We start from the raw sequence: 25,516 nt of genomic DNA on the forward strand, positions 1-25,516 counted from the left end.
ATGAGAGCAAGAGCTGGTGGCACCACGGACAAAAAAGCTGTAAACAATTCTCTTCTACTGTTCAGTGAAACCGGGCGGTCGGACGGTCCTGGAGGCGTCTAGCGTAGCGCTAGACGTGCAAGGTAAGCGCCATGCTCCGGGCCTAACTCCTCCACATGGTTGTAATGGCGCCTCAAGTATCATTTAGCTTCGCCACGCTGAATGTTAGAGGCTTGGCTTCAAAGAAGAAGCAAAGCCAAGTCTACCGGTTGTTATTGGGAGAAAATCTGGATGTGCTTGCGGTGCAGGAGACGAAAGTTGAAGGCGAGGATGAGACTGGGAGCATGGTGCTTAAGTTTACATCACGGTATTTTGCCACTGTGAGCCAGGCCATAGGCACATCAGGGGGATGTGTTCTTTTTGTTAGAAAACTGCCAGGATTAGTCATAGAAAATGTCTTTTCTTGCTCTTCAGGCCGAGTAGTATGGTGTGATATTGATTATTGTGACACTGAATGGCGCATTATATGTGTTTATGCTCCAACTATTGGCCAGGAAAGATCGGGTTTTTTTTCCAATTTACGACAACATATGTGTACTGGTAGGAAACTCTTATTGGTGGGTGATTTCAACTGTGTCTTGAATGAAAGTGATAGATCAAGCAGGCGCAACGTTAAAGATAGAAGCAGTGATGTCCTGGCACAGGTGATTATTGAACACGAATTAGTAGATGTTGCGGAGTGTTTGCATAGCTCCCGAGATGTGAAGTATACCCACTTTCAAGGCACAAGTAATGCACGTTTGGATCGACATTACCTTACTGCAGATGCGATAACCCAGTGTAGCAGTTATAATGTTGTTCCTGTTTCCTTTTCAGATCACTGTCTGGTAAAATGCAATATCGGGTCAAAAAAAGAAAGGAACGTCTTTTCTTGGGAACAGTGGAAAATGAACTCTAACCTCTTAAAGGACGAGTCGTTTAGCGCATCAGTTATTAAAGAAATAAGTAATATTAACAAAGAGTGTATGGACAAAATAGGAGAAGAATGGGAGCTATTCAAGCAGCGAATCAAAATAAAAGCAATAGAGAGATCTAGCGTTTTATCTTTCGAGTCTAAGAAGAATGAGAAAGAGCTTAGACGAACACTTGAGAGACAAACAGCTCTTGAATGTGAAAAACCTGGATTATGGTGATGATTTGCGGAGTATTAAACAGAGGATAGAGGTATATGAGGAGGAACGCTATCGCGGAGCGCTAGTGCGAGCCAGAGCAGCATCAATGACTGTGGATGATCGCCCGACGAAGCGAGCGCTTGGATTAGAGAAGAGTCATGCCAGACGAAATCACATAGATGCCATTGAAGTCAATGGTATCGAAGTTTCGGACAATGAGAGCATAGGACGAGCGTTTGGCAAACACTATGAAGGACTCTTCGCTGCCACGCCCATTGATTCAGAGGAATTTAAGCAAGAGTTCCTTAGCAGAATGCCGAAGTTGTCAGATAACACCAAATCAGCTTTAGAGCTATCTATAACGCCGACGGAAGTAGAAAGGGCTATAGATAAAATGAATCCTGGTAAATCTCCAGGGCCGGGCGGGCTTAGTGCTTCGTTTTATAAGGAGTTCAAAAATGAATTATCCCAATTACTTGCAGATGTCTTCAATCAAGCTTATAAACTTAATGTCCTCCCTAGGTCCTTTAGTGAAGCACATACAGTTTTGATACCTAAGACAGAACACTCGGAGAAGTTAAAATTAGTTTCTTTGTATAGACCGATATCACTAACTAATTGTGATTACAAAATTTTAATGAAAGTACTAGCACGGCGACTTCAAGGGGTAATCAAAGAATTAGTAGGGCCTCACCAAACATGTGGGATTATGGGACGCTCCATTGTGACTAATATACACAAGATGCGCTGTGTGCTCGAGTGTAGCGATGCCAATCAAGTAGGGGTAGCCATTCTACAGATTGATCTCGAGAAAGCTTTTGATTGTGTTTCCCACAACCTTTTGCTTGCCATTCTTGACCATGTCAACGTTGGTTTTGTAATCAGAGATGGAGTATCTATGGCATACCGGAACTGCACAACCCGACTGGTAATCAATAAGACGCTAGGAGATACAATTAACATAAAGCGTTCTGTTCGTCAGGGCTGCCCGCTGAGCCCCCTACTTTTCAGTTTATATATAGAATCGTTGTGCTTAGCAATAGTTCAAAACAGTTGCATTCGTGGCTATAGATTACAAGAATCCGAAGTTAAAATTTTGGCATATGCCGACGATGTGGCTGTTTGTTGCATCGATCAAGATAGTGTTACCACTACCATCAGTGTGGTTAAAAGGTTCGGCAAGGCAACTGGCAGTCTAGTAAACTGGGGAAAGTGTCTGGGTTTCTGGCATGGAGAGTGGTCATCAAAACCAGACTATTTTGCCAATGTTAAATGGGTGACCACACCTGTCAAGTACTTAGGGGTGCCACTGGAATTTTATAAAGATAATGAGAACTACTGGCAAGAACAAGCGAAAGAAATCCGGACGAAAGCTAATAGATGCAACGGTAATCATCTGTCAGTGTTTGCTAGGGCGACTGTCTGTAATCTTTTCTTTGCCTCAAAACTTTGGTATGTGATGCAAGTATTGCATTGTTCAAGGGCAAACATACAGAAGTTCCATCGTATCTTCGCAGTGTTCGTGTGGGCTTCGAACTGGGAGAGATGCAGTCGAACTAATCTGTTTCGAAATGTGAAACACGGAGGGCTTGGTTTAACACATCTTTTCATACGCCAAGTCGTAAATAGGTTCTTTTTTTTCGCTACACAAGGGACCCTTTCTTACGTACAGTGTGCCAAATGAGACTGACGCGGGCTTTACCTGGATATGTGGTTAGCACGCATGACATGACCGGTGCTGTGCGCGGGTATCTTAAAGAGGTTATTCTAAGTGTACGGTTTTTATCTGTTAGATTCTCCAATGAATATTTGTTTTCAGTGACTCGAAAGAAGTTGTACAAAGATGTATGCGATGTTGTTTTACCTGAACCGCTGTACCGTGCCATGTACGCTGGAGGTGAAGGGAAAGATGTGCTTAAAAGAGTGAAGAGAATGCAAGTGGCTCCTGGCGCGAAGTCTTTCTTTTTCAAGCTGCACACAGGTACACTATCAGTCAGGACATTTCAAGCAGACCGTGGTTTTTACTTACCTTGGGGGACAAATTGCCTTATCTGTAAAAAACCGGAAAATATTGACCATGTTTTCTTACATTGTTGGGAAGGAGTATATTTTTGGGATGTACTTCAAAGGACGTTACAGAAAGAATTACCTTTAAATTCATATGGTATAAGATTTCTGCCAATAGTGGACGAAGAGGGAATGCCTTTTGATTTGATTATGCTATGTGGACTTCACTGTTTATGGCGGGCCCGTATGGCGGGTTTCTATCGCGATCAGGATGCACGGCCTGCACGAATGTATTTCCGTGAATGTATGGCCAAGTATGTTGAACTGCAGAAAACTCAGGAGATTTTACCTGAGTGGTTGTCGAGGGTGGAGCCCTTGGCAGCACTTAGGGTATTTTAAGTTTCTGCCGGACTGTTACTGCTTGTTTTTGTTCTGCTTGTGGTTTGATGTATGCGCCTGTAAACAGGCAATAAAGCAAAAAAAGGGGGGTGTAGCTCAGTGGTAGAGCGCTCGCTTCGCATGTGAGAGGTCCCGGGTTCGAACCGCGGCACCTCCAGCCATTTATTTTCAAGCCTCTTTTTTTTTTCTTTTGCGTAGCGTCCTACTAATTTGAATAATCTTTCTCACCAGCTGATAGCACTTACTCACTGCCAGTTCGATCTCCTGCGCCGACAAGTATTGTCTGCATATACAGGCAAAGCTCAAATCACTGAAGATTCTGTTCACTTGCTTTTAAGGGAAGCTTTCGTGAGTTCAATATTTCGGTGGAGGCAGCATCGTACGCGAAAAACAGGGCTCCAGCGAATCTACTTAATATTCAGGTGCGCGAAATTGCTATCCTACCCTTGGAGGCGTCCACCGGAACGTGACTTTTTATCCCCCCATATTATAATAATTCATGCAGCCGTGGCTGTCAGGGTTGCCCGTTCAAAAGGACAAAAATGATCCGTGAAATAGGAAAAACGAGCTAAGACGATAACTTGAGCCAAAAGTAGCTGCGCGTGTGTGAACAAAACATGTGACGTTTCTTTATAAAGAGTCAATTCAGGTGCATCTTGTTGGAAGTATAAAAAGTCGTGCAATATCTTTCAACGTTGGCTGCCAACTAGTGAGGCGTATAGATTGCAGCCTGAAGAAAGTGAATGAAAGTGGAGTAACAGACATCTTCTATGACTTGACGTTGTCACTTCGCGCCTACTTTAGTTACGAAAAAGAAAAAAAAGAAGCATAGGTTTCTGTGCCGTCTAAACTAGGTGCCCCGAAATTTCGGCGCACAGTGGCTGATATTTTTTACATAAAGAAAGGGCAGATTGTTCAACCTAAGATGCCCTGCAGTTTATTACAAGGACCAAAATTGAGAAGTTCGAAATCTGGAGAAAGTATATATACTAATCTTTTTTTTCATAGCATGGAAACAAGAATCAAGCAATATGGGAAACAATAAAAGCAATATCCACTTGAAGTAACACAGAAGAGGGGGGCGGGGTTGTTACTTTTTTGTTTTCACCAGCACAACAACCTCTTTGATATAACAAATACTGTTATTGGGTGCTCGCAGTGGTCCCCCTCAGTAGTCGGGAGTCGTAACCGGTAATAGGAGGTGGACAGCAAGGCTTGGAGAGAGAGAGAGAGGGGGGGGGAGTGGGGTGATGACACATATGCTTAGGGGGAAGGAGAGGGTGATAGGATTGTGAAGCACGCCGTAATTAAGGCCAAACCACATAAGCGCGAAAATGCACGCGACAGCGACGAGCGAAGCGACGTAGATCGTCTTCGCGCGATCAGTCGCTAGCGCAGGCAAACCTCATTCACGCGACGGCTTCGGCGAGCGAATTCCAATGTTGCTGGCATGAGGCCGTCAACTCGCACCAAGAAAACCGCGTAGCGAGCGGTTTCCAATTTAAAAATAAGATATATTGTTGTGTAATGAAACGGAAAGTGTTTATTATTGCCTTGCAGCACTTTTTTATATACACATGCGTAATAAACTTTGCGTTATTTCTTGTTGCACATACGTGACTTGGGCAGGGTCACGTGCACCTATGTTGTCCTTGTCTTTTCCGGTATTTCGCTATTGGCTGCTTGAGTCCAGCACTTCCGGGTGATGAGCGACGGTTTCCAAATCTGGAGAACCGAGCGATCGTGCAAACGAGCACGCGACACGTCGCGCGATAGCCCTGTTTCGTCGCTCATAGCGTCGCTCGTCGCTGTCGCGTGCCTTTTCGCGCTTATGTGGTTTGGCCCTTAATTAAGCACGACATAATTAAGGGCATCACAAATTTTAACCGTCTAGTGTTCATCAACGTGCACGCGCGTAGCACAGTATACGCGGGCCTGTGGAATTTCGCCTGTATCGAAGTGTAACGGCCGGGGCGGTGTCGAACACATGACTTTCGCTTCAAATGGATAAAGTAGTAAAGCGTACCCCGCATAAGAGATGTGCGCGTGCAGAGGTGTAATAAGCGTTGCAGTCTGTGCACTTGACCCGCGAGCATCTGACCTCGCATCCTTTCTTGGCGGCTATTTGCTAGAACCGAAATTCCGCTTCGTCCCATAGCCGCTGTTGTATTTCCGAAAGGCTCGATATTTTTCTTGGCGTGTGCAGTGCAATGAGAGTGCTCGTCAAAGAACACAATGTGGTGAAATTTCCGGAGCCCTTCACAACGGCGTCTATCGCTTTGCATATCATTGTTATAGGACGTCGAATTTCAGTTAAGATCACATACTTTTCTTGGTGACGATTAATAAGCCAGTGTTTCAATGGCGGCTATACTTTCGCTTATCAGCGGCACGTTGAGCTGGTGACCTTCTTGCTTTCTCCCAAGTACTTCTGATCAAACACCAACTTACGGTTTTCTGTACTTTCTCAAGATCTGTTTGAAAGTTAAAACCGGAATTAAAATTGATGATTTCAGTTCAAGTTCTGAGATATAATAAACACACACGACAAGTGTCGGCAAAAGGTAAATTAACTGCCCTAATATTTATTAAAAAGTTATTGATTGAGTTCACGAGAATAACAGATGTTTTTTTTGCGTTTGAGCAGCTAGAATGGCTCGCATAAGCGACGCGTGGAGTTCCCCTTCAGGGGGGGAGTAAAGATTCGTCGAAGCGCCTTCCTTCCTATTGTGTGAATATATAGGCTGACTATGGCCGCATAATAATAATATTATCGCGAGAGGAAACGATAGACAGGAACTCGAAGTGCACGGAGGACTGTTTACTCAGCCACAGCTGCCATTCACTTCTTCGCTCTCGTCTTCTGCCACCAACACAGCGTGTCAATATTGTTATGTGGGCGTGTTACACCCCAAAACAAAGATGATTATGAGAGACGCTGTAGTGCAGAGCTCCCGAAAATTTGCCATGTGGTGTTCTTGAAATGCACTCACATCCTACAGCACACGGGACTTTGCAATTTCGCTTCCACCATAATGCGACCCTCGCGGCCGTGATTGAACCCGTGACCTGCGGGCCAGCAGTCTAGCACCCTGTAGCCACTGATCGACCGATGCGAGCAGACTACGCCCGGAGGAGCCGGCGCCTTCTGGTCGTACAATTGGTCCGAGCTCACTGTCGTTTCACAAGCAAATGATACCTTTTAGTGATGAAACCTGTGGCGGCAGCACTTAGCACTGTTCACTGTACTCGGCGAGAACCATTCTGAAAAAGAAGAGGAGTATAGCCATCGCCACGCATTAGCACCAACCTGTCCGAACATGGAATGACAAAAGATGGCTCGTTGGTAAGCCTAACAGTTTAACACGAGAACAGCTGGTGTGAATAATCCCCATCACTAAATGAGACATGGTGGAGAAAGAATATTAACAGTCATATTGTCACGTGGTTGTGACAATAATAAAGAATTAAATCGGCTTTCTTGAGCTGAAACATTATTTGGGCGAACCTGCGCCCATGAAACAAATCTCATACTACGGTGATACACCTGTAACACTTACCCCCATATTCACAAATGCTCCTCGACTTGACTTTCACCCTGCGATTTAAAGAGTTGAGCACTGCGCCACTGCTCGGCTGAAAATGACGCTGCGCTACTCGAGAATAGCAGCAAATGGTCACTCATATGCAGTGAGTTGCCCTGCCTAGAGATGGCGCTCCCATCGGCTTTCCCGAGGGAACACAGACATGCTTTGCAGCGGGGTGGACCGACAGATGATGTGGAAAGAAAATGGGCAACCTTTCTATGCTGTAGAAGGGATGCATCCCTTCTGATAAATGAAAAGATTACAAGGAAGGGAGCTCAGTGGCTGGCAGAAGTACATAAAAAAGATAGAAAGGCAGCTGCGAAATTTTGGAACCATCTAAACTCCCTAATAAATGAGACGAGCCTAGAGCAGAGCTTTATAACTGCAGCCCAAGGTGCTAGGCTAGAAGGGGACGAAGCTATTGAATATATAAGAACAAGGGTGACAGAAAAATTTCAACAAAAAAGTAATTTATGCACCACAATAGACAAGGACGAATCAATTGGTGCAATGGCTCCATTTTCGCAACAAGAGTGGGAAAGGGCTGAGAAAAGGGTTCCTAGTAGTACATCAACAGGCCCAGATGGCATTCCAATTAGGCTGATAAAGACATTAGGTCCGAAGTCTAAGCAGGCTTTGAGAGAGGCAGTGAGTACAATAATAATCGATGGTGAAGTTCCCGATGGATGGAAACTTAGCAGGATGAGCATGATCTATAAAGGAAAGGGGGACAAAGCTGACATAAACAACTACCGTCCTATAACAGTGACATCAGTGGTCTACAGGCTGGCGATGCAGATTATAAAGGAAAGACTGCAGGCGTGGATAGAGGATGAGGGGGTGCTGGGGGAACTGCAGAATGGGTTTCGGAAACACAGGAGGTTGGAAGACAATCTGTTCTCACTGACGCAGTGCATCGAAATAGCAGAAAAAGAACACAGGCCCCTGTGGCTAGCATTTTTGGATATCAAGGGAGCGTACGATAGCGTGGTTCAAGAGGAATTGTGGGGAATACTGGACACACTAGGCGTGGAACATGTAGTCACTAATCTTTTAAAGGGTGTCTATAAAGGTAACAAGGTAGTTATAAAGTGGGAAAAACAGTTATCCAAGCCTGCAGAGGTGAAACGGGGGCTTAGGCAGGGGTGCCCCCTGTCACCCTTATTATTCATGATGTACCTACAAGGATTAGAGGCCAAATTAGAGGGAAGTGGACTGGGCTTCAACCTCTCTTTAGTCAAACAAGGAAAACTTATTGATCAGTCACTACCAGCATTAATGTACGCAGATGATATAGTGCTAACGGCCAACAACAAGGAAGATTTGCAGAAATTGATGGACATCTGCGGTAATGAGGGAGATAGGTTAGATTTTAGATTCAGTAGGGAAAAATCAGCAGTCATGATTTTCAATGACAACGAAGGTAGTGAGCTTAGAATACAGGAGGTCACGCTAGAGATAACAGATAAATACAAATATCTGGGCGTATGGATAAGCAATGGGACCGAGTACCTGAGGGAATGCGAAATATACGTGACGACTAAAGGTAACAGGAATGCAGCAGTGATGAAAAATAGGGCACTGTAGAATTACAATAGGTATGATGTTGTGAGAGGAATATGGAAAGGGGTCATGGTTCCTGGGCTGACGTTCGGCAATGCGGTCTTGTGCATGAGATCAGAAATTCAAGCAAGATTAGAAATTAAGCAACGTAGAATAGGTAGGCTTGCTTTAGGAGCTCACGGGAATACACCAAATCAGGGAGTACAAGGTGATATGGGATGGACATCATTTGAGGGCAGGGAAGCTTGCAGCAAGATAAAATTTGAGAAGCGGTTGAGAGAAATGGGGGAAGAGCGTTGGGCTAGGAAGGTTTTCAGCTACTTGTACATGAAGAATGTCGATACAAAATGGAGGAAGCGAACCAGGAAGTTGACTGGTAAATACTTAGAAAACAGCAGGTGGCCAAACCAAAAAGAACTATCGGTTAAGAAGAAAGTGAAGGAAACGGAGACTAACATGTGGAGAATGGGCATGATTAAGAAGTCCGCACTAGAGATCTATCGAAGTTTTAAGCAGGAAATTGCCAAGGAAAGGATCTATGATAATACTCGGGGTAGTTCTCTACTGTTTGAGGCCAGGACGGGAGTACTACGAACCAAGACATATCGGGCCAAATACGAAGGGGTAGACACAGTATGCAGTGCGTGTGGAGAGGAAGAAGAAACTGCCGAACACTTGATAATGCTCTGTAAAGGGCTTTACCCTATAGCTCAGGATGATGGCGCAGAGTTTTTCAAAGCACTGGGGTTTAGGGACCGGGAGGGCAAAATAAACTTTAAGCGGGTAGACTTAACTAGAAGGAGGTTATCTGACTGGTGGCTAAAGTCAAGGCACGAGTGAAAATTCAACTCTTCACTGCAAAGTACGAATCCTCAAACTCACTCTTTAAAGAAAAAAATATATAGTTTTTGGTTCATTAGGTATTACGGCTTGGTGGCGCTAGCCACCGCCTGATCTAAAGGGTACAGCCATATCTATCCATCCATCCATCCATCCATCCGAGTGAAGGTGGAGCGTTGAGTGAAGGGGCGTTCTAGAATAGGGGTTATAGCGGCAAGCAGAGCATACAGACCGCCTATAAAACTGACAAGCACTTAAGGGCGCCGGCGTTCATACATGTGCTATCAAAGAATTCGCCGTTATCGCTTGCGGCCACATAAAGACTGTTCGCGTGCTGCGCGCATTTTTAACGGAATGAAGTTAAACAATCACGAGGCTTCTGAAACAATGCCACGTGGTCTACGCCGAGCGTCGCAAACAGTCCTAATCCGGATGCACCAAAATAAACGAGTTGCAATATCTTTCAACGTTGGCTGCCAACTAGCGAGGCGTATACATTTGGAGGGGATACCATATAATATGACCCCGTTTTCATACTACAAATTGCCCACGTGTTGCTAAACTCAATGCTGTCTAGAATTCTTTTTGTAAGTAGAGCCCCTATGAGAGAAAGAGGAAACGTATGCTTGCTAGTATGAAGCAATATCGGACATTGACCGAGAGGATATCTTTCCATTTGATATCTGTAATGGCAGGTTGCCGCGTATTCTTTGCGTGCATCAGTGCTTCCACCTGATCTCACACTTCACTAGATAAAAAAAAACAAAAGGCAAACTATTATGACACGACACGCTGTGACTGTCCTCCCAACTCTGGGGGTGTAGCTCAGTGCATTCTTTCGCCGGCACTCGCACGCGTCGGACGCAGGAATCATGGGCTCCCGCGGAGCGGCAAAGGCGGTCCTTGGTGGCCGCGGAAACAGGATTACAGACGAAAGTGACAAGGATTATGAGATCATCTTGCCGAATCTGCCAACAGGACGTATTGTTGTGAACACAGTGTTTTTGCACGGTGATATTCGAGTGAGGCCTTTCAAGGTCGAAGATTTCCGAGATGCTCTGGACAAGGAACGACTGCTTCCCGACGTAATTGCATTGGGCGCCTACCAGATCAACCATGTGTGGGCCGTCACCTTTAACAGCCAGGAGGCGACGAAGAGGTTGACTGAACTGAAAGAACTCCAGGTCAAGGGACGTCGCTGCCTCGTTATCGACCCTCAGGAGCAGAAGGTGAGGCTGCGGCTTCACTGGCTGTTACACGGCGTTTCGGACGAAGATGTCCGCACGGCGTTGGCAGCGTTCGGGAAAGTTACAGAAGTGACCCGGGAACGCTGGCGTGTGGAAGGAGTCAATGAGAAGAATTCGACGACCCGCACTGCTTTCATTAAGCTGAAAAGCGGTATGAAAGTCGAGGACCTGCCTCATCAGATACGAGTCGCCGGTGAATTAGCCTTAGTGGTAGCCCCAGGTCGGCCTATGCAATGCCTGCGTTGCAGCGGAACAGGACATGTGCGTCGCGAGTATAAGGTGCCTCGGTGCTCGCGCTGCCGGCGTTTCGGGCATGGGGACGCGGAATGCGTCCGTTCGTACGCCACAGTGACCGCGTCAGCGGAGGCCGAAGATGCGTCAGAACACATTATGGACGTGACAGAAGCAGAGGACGCGGCTGAAGGTTGCGGAGATCAAGTCGCAGAAAATTTGAACTGCACATCTGCAACATCAGTAGACGAATCTACACCGGCACCTGTTGATACTCAACCAGGTTCTGCAGCTGTATCGACCGATACAGCTGACAATGCGGTGACAGACGCAGGCTGTGAAGTAGACGGAGCGTCTGCCCATGCGTCGGAGCAAGGCCAAGTGTTCGATGGTGCCTCCTGTAGCGTTGGTTTCGACACGAAGATAGAAGGAAACACGTGCAACGCCAGCCGCGTCTCTTGGCCCAGCGGTGCCGTTTCAGCCATTAAAAGACCATTGGAAGACCCTGTGAAGACGGCAGACAAGAACAGTGCAAGTAGCGTGGAAGAACCACCGGCAAAAACACCGACTGGCAGACGCACCAGCATGAGAGCAAGAGCTGGTGGCACCACGGACAAAAAAGCTGTAAACAATTCTCTTCAACTGTGCAGTGAAACCGGGCGGTCGGACGGTCCTGGAGGCGTCTAGCGTAGCGCTAGACGTGCAAGGTAAGCGCCATGCTCCGGGCCTAACTCCTCCACATGGCTGTAATGGCGCCTCAAGTATCATTTAGCTTCGCCACGCTGAATGTTAGAGGCTTGGCTTCAAAGAAGAAGCAAAGCCAAGTCTACCGGTTGTTATTGGAAGAAAGTCTGGATGTGCTTGCGGTGCAGGAGACGAAAGTTGAAGGCGAGGAGGAGACTGGGAGCATGGTGCTTAAGTTTACATCACGGTATTTTGCCACTGTGAGCCAGGCCATAGGCACATCAGGGGGATGTGTTCTTTTTGTTAGAAAACTGCCAGGATTAGTCATAGAAAATGTCTTTTCTTGCTCTTCAGGCCGAGTAGTATGGTGTGATATTGATTATTGTGACACTGAATGGCGCATTATATGTGTTTATGCTCCAACTATTGGCCAGGAAAGATCGGGTTTTTTTTTCAATTTACGACAACATATGTGTACTGGTAGGAAACTCTTATTGGTGGGTGATTTCAACTGTGTCTTGAATGAAAGTGATAGATCAAGCAGGCGCAACGTTAAAGATAGAAGCAGTGATGTCCTGGCACAGGTGATTATTGAACACGAATTAGTAGATGTTGCGGAGTGTTTGCATAGCTCCCGAGATGTGAAGTATACCCACTTTCAAGGCACAAGTAATGCACGTTTGGATCGACTTTACCTTACTGCAGATGCGATAACCCAGTGTAGCAGTTATAATGTTGTCCCTGTTTCCTTTTCAGATCACTGTCTGGTAAAATGCAATATCGGGTCAAAAAAAGAAAGGAACGTCTTTTCTTGGGAACAGTGGAAAATGAACTCTAACCTCTTAAAGGACGAGTCGTTTAGCGCATCAGTTATTAAAGAAATAAGTAATATTAACAAAGAGTGTATGGACAAAATAGGAGAAGAATGGGAGCTATTCAAGCAGCGAATCAAAATAAAAGCAATAGAGAGATCTAGCGTTTTATCTTTCGAATCTAAGAAGAATGAGAAAGAGCTTAGACGAACACTTGAGAGACTAACAGCTCTTGAATGTGAAAAACCTGGATTATGGTGATGATTTGCGGAGTATTAAACAGAGGATAGAGGTATATGAGGAGGAACGCTATCGCGGAGCGCTAGTGCGAGCCAGAGCAGCATCAATGACTGTGGATGATCGCCCGACGAAGCGAGCGCTTGGATTAGAGAAGAGTCATGCCAGACGAAATCACATAGATGCCATTGAAGTCAATGGTATCGAAGTTTCGGACAATGAGAGCATAGGACGAGCGTTTGGCAAACACTATGAAGGACTCTTCGCTGCCACGCCCATTGATTCAGAGGAATTTAAGCAAGAGTTCCTTAGCAGAATGCCGAAGTTGTCAGATAACACCAAATCAGCTTTAGAGCTATCTATAACGCCGACGGAAGTAGAAAGGGCTATAGATAAAATGAATCCTGGTAAATCTCCAGGGCCGGGCGGGCTTAGTGCTTCGTTTTATAAGGAGTTCAAAAATGAATTATCCCAATTACTTGCAGATGTCTTCAATCAAGCTTATAAACTTAATGTCCTCCCTAGGTCCTTTAGTGAAGCACATACAGTTTTGATACCTAAGACAGAACACTCGGAGAAGTTAAAATTAGTTTCTTTGTATAGACCGATATCACTAACTAATTGTGATTACAAAATTTTAATGAAAGTACTAGCACGGCGACTTCAAGGGGTAATCAAAGAATTAGTAGGGCCTCACCAAACATGTGGGATTATGGGACGCTCCATTGTGACTAATATACACAAGATGCGCTGTGTGCTCGAGTGTAGCGATGCCAATCAAGTAGGGGTAGCCATTCTACAGATTGATCTCGAGAAAGCTTTTGATTGTGTTTCCCACAACCTTTTGCTTGCCATTCTTGACCATGTCAACGTTGGTTTTGTAATCAGAGATGGAGTATCTATGGCATACCGGAACTGCACAACCCGACTGGTAATCAATAAGACGCTAGGAGATACAATTAACATAAAGCGTTCTGTTCGTCAGGGCTGCCCGCTGAGCCCCCTACTTTTCAGTTTATATATAGAATCGTTGTGCTTAGCAATAGTTCAAAACAGTTGCATTCGTGGCTATAGATTACAAGAATCCGAAGTTAAAATTTTGGCATATGCCGACGATGTGGCTGTTTGTTGCATCGATCAAGATAGTGTTACCACTACCATCAGTGTGGTTAAAAGGTTCGGCAAGGCAACTGGCAGTCTAGTAAACTGGGGAAAGTGTCTGGGTTTCTGGCATGGAGAGTGGTCATCAAAACCAGACTATTTTGCCAATGTTAAATGGGTGACCACACCTGTCAAGTACTTAGGGGTGCCACTGGAATTTTATAAAGATAATGAGAACTACTGGCAAGAACAAGCGAAAGAAATCCGGACGAAAGCTAATAGATGCAACGGTAATCATCTGTCAGTGTTTGCTAGGGCGACTGTCTGTAATCTTTTCTTTGCCTCAAAACTTTGGTATGTGATGCAAGTATTGCATTGTTCAAGGGCAAACATACAGAAGTTCCATCGTATCTTCGCAGTGTTCGTGTGGGCTTCGAACTGGGAGAGATGCAGTCGAACTAATCTGTTTCGAAATGTGAAACACGGAGGGCTTGGTTTAACACATCTTTTCATACGCCAAGTCGTAAATAGGTTCTTTTTTTTCGCTACACAAGGGACCCTTTCTTACGTACAGTGTGCCAAATGAGACTGACGCGGGCTTTACCTGGATATGTGGTTAGCACGCATGACATGACCGGTGCTGTGCGCGGGTATCTTAAAGAGGTTATTCTAAGTGTACGGTTTTTATCTGTTAGATTCTCCAATGAATATTTGTTTTCAGTGACTCGAAAAAAGTTGTACAAAGATGTATGCGATGTTGTTTTACCTGAACCGCTGTACCGTGCCATGTACGCTGGAGGTGAAGGGAAAGATGTGCTTAAAAGAGTGAAGAGAATGCAAGTGGCTCCTGGCGCGAAGTCTTTCTTTTTCAAGCTGCACACAGGTACACTATCAGTCAGGACATTTCAAGCAGACCGTGGTTTTTACTTACCTTGGGGGACAAATTGCCTTATCTGTAAAAAACCGGAAAATATTGACCATGTTTTCTTACATTGTTGGGAAGGAGTATATTTTTGGGATGTACTTCAAAGGACGTTACAGAAAGAATTACCTTTAAATTCATATGGTATAAGATTTCTGCCAATAGTGGACGAAGAGGGAATGCCTTTTGATTTGATTATGCTATGTGGACTTCACTGTTTATGGCGGGCCCGTATGGCGGGTTTCTATCGCGATCAGGATGCACGGCCTGCACGAATGTATTTCCGTGAATGTATGGCCAAGTATGTTGAACTGCAGAAAACTCAGGAGATTTTACCTGAGTGGTTGTCGAGGGTGGAGCCCTTGGCAGCACTTAGGGTATTTTAAGTTTCTGCCGGACTGTTACTGCTTGTTTTTGTTCTGCTTGTGGTTTGATGTATGCGCCTGTAAACAGGCAATAAAGCAAAAAAAGGGGGGTGTAGCTCAGTGGTAGAGCGCTCGCTTCGCATGTGAGAGGTCCCGGGTTCGAACCGCGGCACCTCCAGCCATTTATTTTCAAGCCTCTTTTTTTTTCTTTTGCGTAGCGTCCTACTAATTTGAATAATCTTTCTCACCAGCTGATAGCACTTACTCACTGCCAGTTCGATCTCCTGCGCCGACAAGTATTGTCTGCATATACAGGCAAAGCTCAAATCACTGAAGATTCTGTTCACTTGCTTTTAAGGGAAGCTTTCGTGAGTTCAATATTTCGGTGGAGGCAGCATCGTACGCGAAAAACAGGGCTCCAGCGAATCTACTTAATATTCAGGTGCGCGAAATTGCTATCCTACCCTTGGAGGCGTCCACCGGAACGTGACTTTTTATCCCCCCATATTATAATAATTCATGCAGCCGTGGCTGTCAGGGTTGCCCGTTCAAAAGGACGAAAATTATCCGTGAAATAGGAAAAACGAGCTAAGACGATAACTTGAGCCAAAAGTAGCCGCGCGTGTGTGAACAAAACATGTGACGTTTCTTTATAAAGAGTCAATTCAGGTGCATCTTGTTGGAAGTATAAAAAGTCGTGCAATATCTTTCAACGTTGGCTGCCAACTAGTGAGGCGTATAGATTGCAGCCTGAAGAAAGTGAATGAAAGTGGAGTAACAGACATCTTCTATGACTTGACGTTGTCACTTCGCGCCTACTTTAGTTACGAAAAAGAAAAAAAAGAAGCATAAGTTTCTGTGCCGTCTAAACTAGGTGCCCCGAAATTTCGGCGCACAGTGGCTGATATTTTTTACATAAAGAAAGGGCAGATTGTTCAGCCTGAGATGTCCTACAGTTTATTACAAGGACCAAAATTGAGAAGTTCGAAATCTGGAGAAAGTATATATAATAATCTTTTTTTTTCATAGCATGGAAACAAGAAACAAGCAATATCCGCTTGAAGTAACACCGAAGAGGGGGGCGGGGTTGTTACTTTTTTGTTTTCACCAGTATGCAACCTCTTTGATAGCACAAATACTGTTATTGGGTGCTCGCAGTGGTCCCCCTCATTAGTCGGGAGTCGTAACTGGTAATAGGAGGTGGACAGCAAGGCTTGGAGAGAGAGAGAGAGAGAGAGAGGGGGGGAGAGGAGTGATAACACATGCTTAGGGGGAAGGAGAGGGTGATAGGATTGTGAAGCATGCCATAATTAAGGGCATTGCAAATTTTAACCGTCTAGTGTTCATCAACGTGCACGCGCGTAGCAGAGTTTACACGGGCCTCTGGCATTCCGCCTGCACCGAAATGTGACGGCAATGGCGGTGTCGAACACATGACTATCGCTTCAAATGGATAAAGTAGTAAAGCGTACCCCACATAAAAGATGTGCGCGTGTAGAAGTGTAATAAGTGTTGCAGTCTGTTCACTTGGCCAGCGAGCATCCGCCATCGCATCCTTTCTTGGCGGCTATAAGCTATAGATCGGAAATTCCGCTTAGTCACATATATCAACTGGCGTATTTCCGAAAGCCTCGGTACTTTTCGTGTCGTGTGCAGTACGATGACAGCGCTCGTCAAGGAACACTATATGGTCGCAATTTTCGGAGCCCTCCACCACGGCGTCTATCACTGTCATATCGTGGTTATAGGACGTCGAATTTCAGCTAATATCACATACTTTTCTTGGTGACGCTAAGTGAGCCAGTGTTCCAATGGCGGCAATACTTTCACTCATCAGCGGCACGTTAAACTGGTGACCTTCTTGCTTTCTCCCAAGTACTTCTGATGAAATACCAACTTCCGGTTTTCAGTACTTTGTCAAGATCTGCTTTGAAAGTTACAACCTGATAAAGTTTGATGGTTTCAGTTCAAGTTCAGAGATATATAAATACACACGACACATGTTTGCAAAAGATAAACTAACTGTCCTAGTATTTATTAAAAGTTTATTGATTGAGTTCACGAGAAGAACAGATTTTTTTCTTCTTTTTGCGTATGAGCAGCTGGAATGGCTCCCATAAGCGATGCGTGGAGTTCCCCTTCAGGGGGGGGGGGGTAAAGATTTCTTGCAGTGCTTTCCTCACTATTGTGTGAATATATCGGACTGACTATGCCCGCATATTATTATTGTAGTAACCCAAGTGTCCTGACGTCGGGTCATCGTAGGAAGCGCGCAGAGCTTCAGTCCACAATCAAAAGCTTGTCGGGACGACTTAGCCGCTGGATTCTCCGATTACAATCTTATGAATTTGACGTCATCTACAAGACTGGAAGACAACATCAAGATGCCGACGCTTTGTCACGGCGCCCTTTGCCGCAGTTTTCGGCGCACGTCACATCCCCTTTTCAAAATGGCTATACGGAGGACGCCTCGTCGATATCAGCCATTTCTTCCCTACCTTCATCCACCCGTCCGTCAGTACTTACTACTCACCAGCGAGCCGATTCTTACTGCACTGACATCATTGGTCGGCTTACCGGCGCTTCATCTTCCCCTAATGCCAGGCTCCGGAAACAACTTCGACTATCTAAGTTGGAGGACGATGTGCTATATCGATACAATTTCCACCTGGAAGGCCACCGATGGGTTCCCGTCGTACCACGCGCACTACGCACTGAAGTTCTGCGCGCTTCCCACGACGACCCGACGTCAGGACACTTGGGTTACTACAAAACATACTAGCGCATCCGCAGTCGATTCTTCTGGCCAGGTCTTTCCACGACTGTAGCTAAATATATTGCCTCGTGCGCACCTTGCCAACACCGCAAGCGGCCCACAACTGCTCCAGTCGGGACCCTACAACCACTTTATTGTCCATCAGAGCCGTTCTCTGTCGTCAGAATTGACCTCTTCGGGCCCCTCCCAACTACATCAGACGGCAAGAGATGGATCGTCACCGCCGTTGATCACTTGACCCGGTACGCTGAGACGGCCTCGATCTCTTCAGGAATTGCTTCGGAAGTAGCAACTTTCTATTTGAATGCTATCTACCTACATCACGGAGCCCCTCGTGTTCTTTTGAGCGACCGGGGCAACACATTTCCTTCAAGCACGCTCAGTGAAGTTCTTCAAGCATCAAAAACAGTTCATAAAACAACATCTAGCTATCACCCGCAAACCAATGACCTAACGGAAAGATTGCATCACACGCTGTGTGACAAGCTGTCCATGTATATCCGACCGGACCATCGCAATTGGGATGCCATGCTTCCCTTTGTCACGTATGCGTATAATACGTCAGCTCAACGAACCACAGGCTATTATTCATTTTTCCTGGTATGCGGATGCCAACCGACATCACCATTCGATGTTTCATTCTTTTCTGGCCCCGTCAACTCTTCACCATTCGTTTGCAACCAGTCTTTGTCCCGTGTTGCTCGATGCCGTCGTCTTCCCCGTGTAAACACCGAAGCTAGCCAAGAAGATCACAAACATCGTTACGATGCCACTCACCGCGTCGTTCTCTACCGCCTTGGCGACGAAGTACTTTTGTGGACTCCTGCGCGAACGCCTGGCTTATGCAAGAAGCTTGAGTCACGCTATCTTGGCCCCTACAAAGTTGTCGAACAGGCCTCACCGCTGAACTACCTTGTCACACCTGTTCAGGTCCCCACTGACCAACGCTGCCGCGGGACAAAGATTGTGCACGTTTCGCGTCTCAAGCCCTTTTGTATGCGTTCCCCAGCGTAATTCGCGGCCAGGCTGGCCGCTTCCGTCGACGGGGGAAATTAGTGTAAGAATTTATTGGACGTCATCTTCCTCATCTGTCAATAACCATCATCAGTCTTTGCCCCGTTCCTCTTTATCATCAGCGCCATCTTGCTGTTGCTTGAATAAAGCGTCAGCTGAACCGTTGTATTTCGATAATATTATTATGAGGGCGTGTTACATCCCAAAAGCAAGATATGAATGTGAGAGACACCATAGTGGAGGACTCCGGAAAATTCGACCATGTGGTGTTCTTAACATGCACTCACATCGCACAGTACATGGGTCTTTGCAATTTTGCTTCCACCATAATGCGACCGCCACGGCCGGGTCTAAACCCGTGACCTGCAGGCCAGCAGTCTAACACCCTACAGCCACTGATCGACCGAGGCGAGCAGACTATGCCCGGAGGAGCCGGCGTTTCTGGTCGTACAATCGGTCCTAGCTGATTGTCGTTTCACAGCAAATGAAACCTTTGTAGTGGTGAAACTTGTGGCGGCAGCAGTAACCACTGTTCACTATACTCTGTGACAACTACTCTGAAAATTAAGAGGAGTATAGACATCGCCACGCATTAGAACCAGACTGTCCGTACATGGAATGACAAAAGATTGCTCGTTGGTACCCTAGGCCTAACAGTTTATCACGAGAACAGCTGGTGTGAATAATCCCCACCACTAAATAAGACATGGTGGAGAAGGATTATTACCAGTCATATTGTCACATGGTTGTGACAGTGATGAAGAATTAAATCGGCCTTCTTGAGCTGAAACATTATTTGGGCGAACCTGCGCCCGTGAAACAAATCTCTAACTACGGTGATACACCCGTAACACTTACAGTGGCAACCAGAGCATAGACCATCGATGAAACTGACAAGCACTTAAGGTCGCCGGCGTTCATACATGTGCTATCGAAGAATTCGACGTTATCGCTTGTGGCCACATAAAGACTGTTCGCGTGCTGCGCGAATTCTTAACGGAATGAAGTTAAACAATCACGAGGCTTGTGAAACAATGCCGCGTGGACAACGCCGAGCATCGTAAACAGTCTCAATCCGGATGCACCAAAGTAAACGAGTTGCAATATCTTTCAATGTTGGCTGCCAACTAGCGAGGCGTATACATTTGGAGGGGATACCATATAATATACCCACGTTTTCATACCATAAATTGCCCACGTGTTCCTAAACTCAATGCTGTCTAGAATGCTTTTTGTAACTAGAGCCCCTATGAGAGAAAGAGTAAACGTATGCTTGCTAGTATGAAGCAATATTGGACATTGACCGAGGGGATATCTTTCCATTTGATATCTGTAATGGCAGGTTGCCGCGTATTCTTTGCGTGCATCAGTGCTTCAACCAGATCCCACTTTTCACTAGATCAAGAAACAAAAGGCCCACTATTACGACACGACACACTGTGACTGCTCATCCCGTTCTGGGGGTGTAGCTCAGTGGTAGAGCGCTCGCTTCGCATGTGAGAGGCCCCGGGTTCGAACCCCGGCACCTCCAACCATCTTTCTTTCAAGCCTCTTTCTTTTTCTTTTGCGTAGCGTCCTACTATTTTGAATAATCTTTCTCACCAGCTGACAGCACTCACTCACTGCCAGTTCGATCTCCTGCGCCGACAAGTATTGGCTGCATATACATGCACAGCTCAAATCACTGAAGATTCCGTTCGCTCGCTTTTAATCGAAGCTTTTATGAGTTAAATATTTCGGTGGAGGCAGCATCGTACGTGAAAAACAGGGCTCCAGGGAATCTACTTCATATTTGGGTGCGCGAAAATGCCATCCTACCCTTGGAGGCGTTCATCGGAACGTGACTTTTTATCCCCCCATATTATAATAATTCATGCAGCCGTGGCTGTCAGGGTTGCTCGGTCAAAAGGACGAGAATTATCCGTGAAATAGGAAAAACGAGACAGGATGCCAACTTGAGCAAAAAGTAGCTGCGCGTGTGTGAACAAAACATGTGACGTTTCTTTATAAAGAGTGAATTCAGGTGCATCTTGTTAGAAACAAAAAAACTAGTGCAATAACTCATCAAAAACCTAATTGCCGAGATAAAAACATATAATGTTGACTTTAGGGATCTTCTTGTGGAGGATGACGAAAATTAATGCACTGTTCCCAAAAGGGCACTCCTTTAGTGCATTTTATTTGACTGTTCTTATGAGGAGTGAATGCGCCGGCCCTGTGGCGGCAGTAACAATGAGTACTGCATGAGTGTGCTCAAAACCGCAGTTGATGAAATTGAAGCATAAGTTGTAGTCAATTTCACAATTGTTTCTTTCGTGATAGTTAACTCCGAGCAATTAATATTACCGAGTCGCAGTCAACAAAGAAATGACACACAGTTTTTGACCTATATCTGATTTCTAATGCCGATGACCACGGAGCCTTCTCTAAAGGATGACCTTCGACTATTCGGTTCGCCTCCAATTACAGCCTAAATTCGCCTTCTGCGTTACATGTCTTGTAAAATTACGTATCAAGCAAAAGCTTTCCCAAGTAGCCGTCACGTGCCCAAAACTCTCGTTATTTGTGTAATGCAAGCGCAAAATTAACATCAATATTCGGAGCTGCAAACAAGCTTTGGTCAGCATGCTTTCATGCCGCATACATGTGGCATGCCCAACGCCAGTTGCTTCGACTTGGAAAGATATACATAATTTAGTTCAAATTGAATAAAGTAAAAGCTATCCAAAGAGCAGCCAAGTATCCCAGACATTTCTTGCATCACCAGCCTTAAAAAGTAACTATATTGATGCAAGCTAACCAAACCCAGCAATCCCGCTTTCTATTATGCAATCTGGTCGCTTTGCTAATTTTCTGGTCGCTTTGCTTTGCTAATTTCACTTTGCTAATTTTTATTCTTTCCTTAATACAAAGGCACGGGCGTTGCCGTTACCGTCACCTGACCAATTATGGCATGGAGGAAGAAAAAAGTATGCAGGGAGCACAAGACAATGTCGTAAGCAACCTGTCCTCATTTATCTGAGAGAGGAAGGGCTGCTGAATGTTTCACCGTAAATGTACCTATTATTCCTCTAGCCCAATCGCTCTTCAGGGCATGCCTATCTACAGGCGCCATCCGCTATGAAAATACTGCGCTGAGGCTGGACAATAGAGAGCTTTAGTACTGCGTACGCTGCGAACGTGGCGGCGTTGCATACGTAAGGACGCGACGTTCTGCGTAGTGCGCATGCGCAGACCGCAACGCACACGTATCGCGTTACGTACGCAGCCGCTACGTACGCACGCATGAGATGCGTGCGTGCGTACGTATGAAGCAATCGCGCAGCTCTCTAACAAGTTTGCTACAGCGCGAGACTTCGTTTTGCAAAATGGCGGCATCGATGGCAAGCACCGACCAGCTCTGTGGCTTAAAATATGGCCATAATCTGGCTATAACACTTGGATTGCCTCACATTGGCTGTCAACAACACGTGCTTCTATTTTGATCTACCAGATGGCGCAACACGCTTCACGCTCGTTACGTACGCGGGTATTACGGCGTACTAAAAGCCGATTAGTGGCAAAGGACGCCACGTAACGCAAAGCGCTTGTGTGATGCGTACGTAGCACAATTCTGCAGTACTAAAACTCTCTAATATTGTAGCCCGTCATGCACGTAGCTAAAAAATCGCGACATTGTTTCGCGGCTCTTTCTAGTGAATCAAAATATGATGAAAACGAGAGCTATGTGCGAGTGGTCATTTGACTCCTGCGTAATGAGACTAGGCCTCGAACAAAGCGAGACGATTATTTAAAAATAAGGCATACTCGAGCTGGCTGAAGTATATACGCTTTACCACTGGCTCCTGCCGCTCAAGGAAAAGAGCGGCCCTGGCTCTGCTGTCACTGGTAAAACGTTTCTGCCCCTTGATGCGTTATTGTGATGTGATCGTGGTGACGGTATTCCTTGGAATTCCCTCTGAAGCGCTGTGGTGAAAAAAATGGCAGCATATCCACGGAGTGAATGATGGATAGTGGGGCGAAGCATCCGTCCATCCATTCGTTTTTGCTTCCGTCCATTCATGTGTCCATCTGTCTGACTGTCCGTGCGCCCATCCGCCCGTCTGTGCGTGCGTCTGTTCATGCATCCGCACGCCCATCCATGCGTCTGTCCCTGCGTCCGTCCATGCGTCCATCCGTCCATGCAGCCAGCCATCCGTGCGTCCGTCCATGCATCTGTCTGTGAGTCCGTTCGTCCATCAATTCAACACTTCAAGTACCACCATCTCGCATCTTTTCATCATATATTCCCCATATAGAAGCACCGCCATCCAGCGGACATTCCAAGGACCAAAGGAGAGGCGGCACACGCACACTTTCTTACGGCTTGCGCATCGTGTCTACTTCCAATCTTTAACCACCTCGAGTTCATGGTATATACTAGATCACTGTATTCATGGCACTGCGGCTCAACGCTCGCTTAACCTTTCTAAAACCAAGGAGGTTACGCCCAGCGAGTATAACGTAGCAACCCTTTCTTGTCAGATAGTGCTCAATGTACATGCCAATGGCTGCTAATGGGAAATGAGAGACATGAGAATTCGGCTTTTAGTTAACGCGCACGCTGCGATTTTTTATTCTTCAACAACGCACAGGAGAATTCTCCCACCGGTACCACCTTGCAGGTCAAAACGTAAGACTGGTTACACGCTACGAATTCGACTACTACGAGGGACGAACGGGGTCCGCTAAGATCAAAGTCCGAGCAAGCCGTTCCGCCGTGCCAGTCGCACAGCCGGACCCGGGGCCACCGTTGGCCCACCGGTTCCCTTCAAGGAAAAAGGAAGCAACCTGTGGCAGAGTCATCGCCCCCTACCGCGAGCGGCCGCCGCCCCCTGAACTCGGGCCTCCCGCCCAGAGCCCCCCTCCCACCCCCATGCCAGGGATCGCAAGGGTCCCGGACGCCGTCTGCTGCCCCGGAAGCCTTCTGCCCTGGTGCCACCTGACGCTGAGTGGTCTCTGAGCCGTTCTGTGCACGAGAGTGTAGAGAAATGTGCACAATACCGGACCAACAAGTCGCCCTCCCTAGTCCCGGCGGCTGAGCGCCCACGAGACCAGTGGACACGCCCCCTTAATACATGGCGAGCCCAAGCAACCTCCCGGTGAGGGAGAACTGTTTTCTGTTCACCGCCCCCGATGGGGACGTGTCTAGTGACGACCTTATAGATGCAGTTGAAGAGACAGCCGGACCTGGTAGTGTGTTAGTCTTGCAACACATGGGGGGCGCGAAGTTCCTCGTGTGTACCCGAAACGCGAGTCAGGCCACAAAGCCTATGGTCGCAGAGGGCTTCAAGATTAACCGGGAGCACGTTACAGTAGAAGCGGTAGGACCCCCAGTTACGTTTGTTAACGTATACCGCTTTCCAGCTTATATACCTGACGAGGTCTTGATTACCACTCTTTCACAGTACGGCAAGATAAGAAGTGTCTCCTTTGCATCAGTTCCTAACCGACAAAACAAGCTTAATGGGGTTAGAGTAGTGCGCATGGAAATGAGTAGGCCAGACCCAAACTTCACAACCATCGCGGGGCACCGTGTCATGTGTGAATACCGCGGTATGCGCAGAGTGTGCGCAAGGTGTAACGAACCGGGGCACATGGCCACGGCGTGCGCAGCCGCTTATTGCAAGAGATGTGGTGTATTTGGGCATGACACCGAAGGGTGTGTTGAGGAGTGTAAGAGATGTGGCGGGCGGCACGGCATTCGCGAGTGTTTCCGCAAACGCTCGTACCTCGTGGCAGCGCGCGGCCTTCCACCCGAGACGCGGCTAGTTACTGGTAACGACCACCCCAGCACCTCTCGCCCGCCTACCGGGACTGAACCGACATCAGGGCTTCAAGTCCTAAAACCCAGGACTCGGTCCCACACGACAACGAATGTCCCGGACCACTGGCAGTTCGAAGAACCCCGATGGACGGAAGACGCCCGCACCGTATCATCGACCCCCGCTCCCTTGAACGCAGGCTCCGCAGCGGGGGACGACACGAGCAATACTAGTTCAGATGGCGATCTGGACGAGTCGAGCGGCCATGAATCCGGCTCTCCGGAATTCACTCGCGACTCTTGGGATTCGTCGCAACCTGTAAGCGAGGAACAAAAAGTGTGAACACAGGCGCCGAGCCCCGAGAACGACGAGCCTGCATTCTCTGGTTTTGACAACTTCCACCCCCGACGGTTCCCCCCCCCCCCAACCTTGAGGAGGTGCCCATCTTAAGTTGTGGCCGCTACGTCTTGCCGGATACTGGCCACTTGAGCAAGGACCAGTGCACCTCCATCGAGATGCAAACTGCCGGCGCAGCCACGAGCGATAGGCGCGAGCATTCGAGATCAAGGTCCCCTTTAAGAGGCGAGGACAAGTCACCCAGCGTGCCGTCGAGCCTACCCGCGAACCTTGAAAACAAGCCTCGGCGCTCCAAAGCACCCGTCTGTTCCAGCGACAGCGATGCCCCTCCAATTGCAAAGTCGCAGAAATTGGACGCACTACCGACAGGGAAAGGGCACTTGCCCTCAAGCTAGCGAAAAAAGATAGGCTCTTCGCCA

The 25,516-nt window shown here is 46.8% G+C and overlaps 3 non-coding genes across 3 annotated transcripts; all 3 read left to right on the forward strand.

Moving 5' to 3' along the window:
- Nucleotides 1-3,642: 3,642 nt before the first annotated feature.
- Nucleotides 3,643-3,714, forward strand: TRNAA-CGC (transfer RNA alanine (anticodon CGC)). Its single transcript has one exon. It is a non-coding gene; the product is annotated as a tRNA-Ala (tRNA).
- An 11,538-nt stretch (nucleotides 3,715-15,252) lies between these two features.
- On the forward strand, nucleotides 15,253-15,324 carry TRNAA-CGC (transfer RNA alanine (anticodon CGC)). Its single transcript has one exon. It is a non-coding gene; the product is annotated as a tRNA-Ala (tRNA).
- A 5,071-nt stretch (nucleotides 15,325-20,395) lies between these two features.
- On the forward strand, nucleotides 20,396-20,467 carry TRNAA-CGC (transfer RNA alanine (anticodon CGC)). The gene has a single exon. It is a non-coding gene; the product is annotated as a tRNA-Ala (tRNA).
- Nucleotides 20,468-25,516: the final 5,049 nt, after the last annotated feature.

The sequence above is a fragment of the Rhipicephalus microplus genome, unplaced genomic scaffold, assembly GCF_043290135.1.
Source record: "Rhipicephalus microplus isolate Deutch F79 unplaced genomic scaffold, USDA_Rmic scaffold_21, whole genome shotgun sequence".
Lineage (NCBI taxonomy): Eukaryota > Metazoa > Arthropoda > Arachnida > Ixodida > Ixodidae > Rhipicephalus > Rhipicephalus microplus.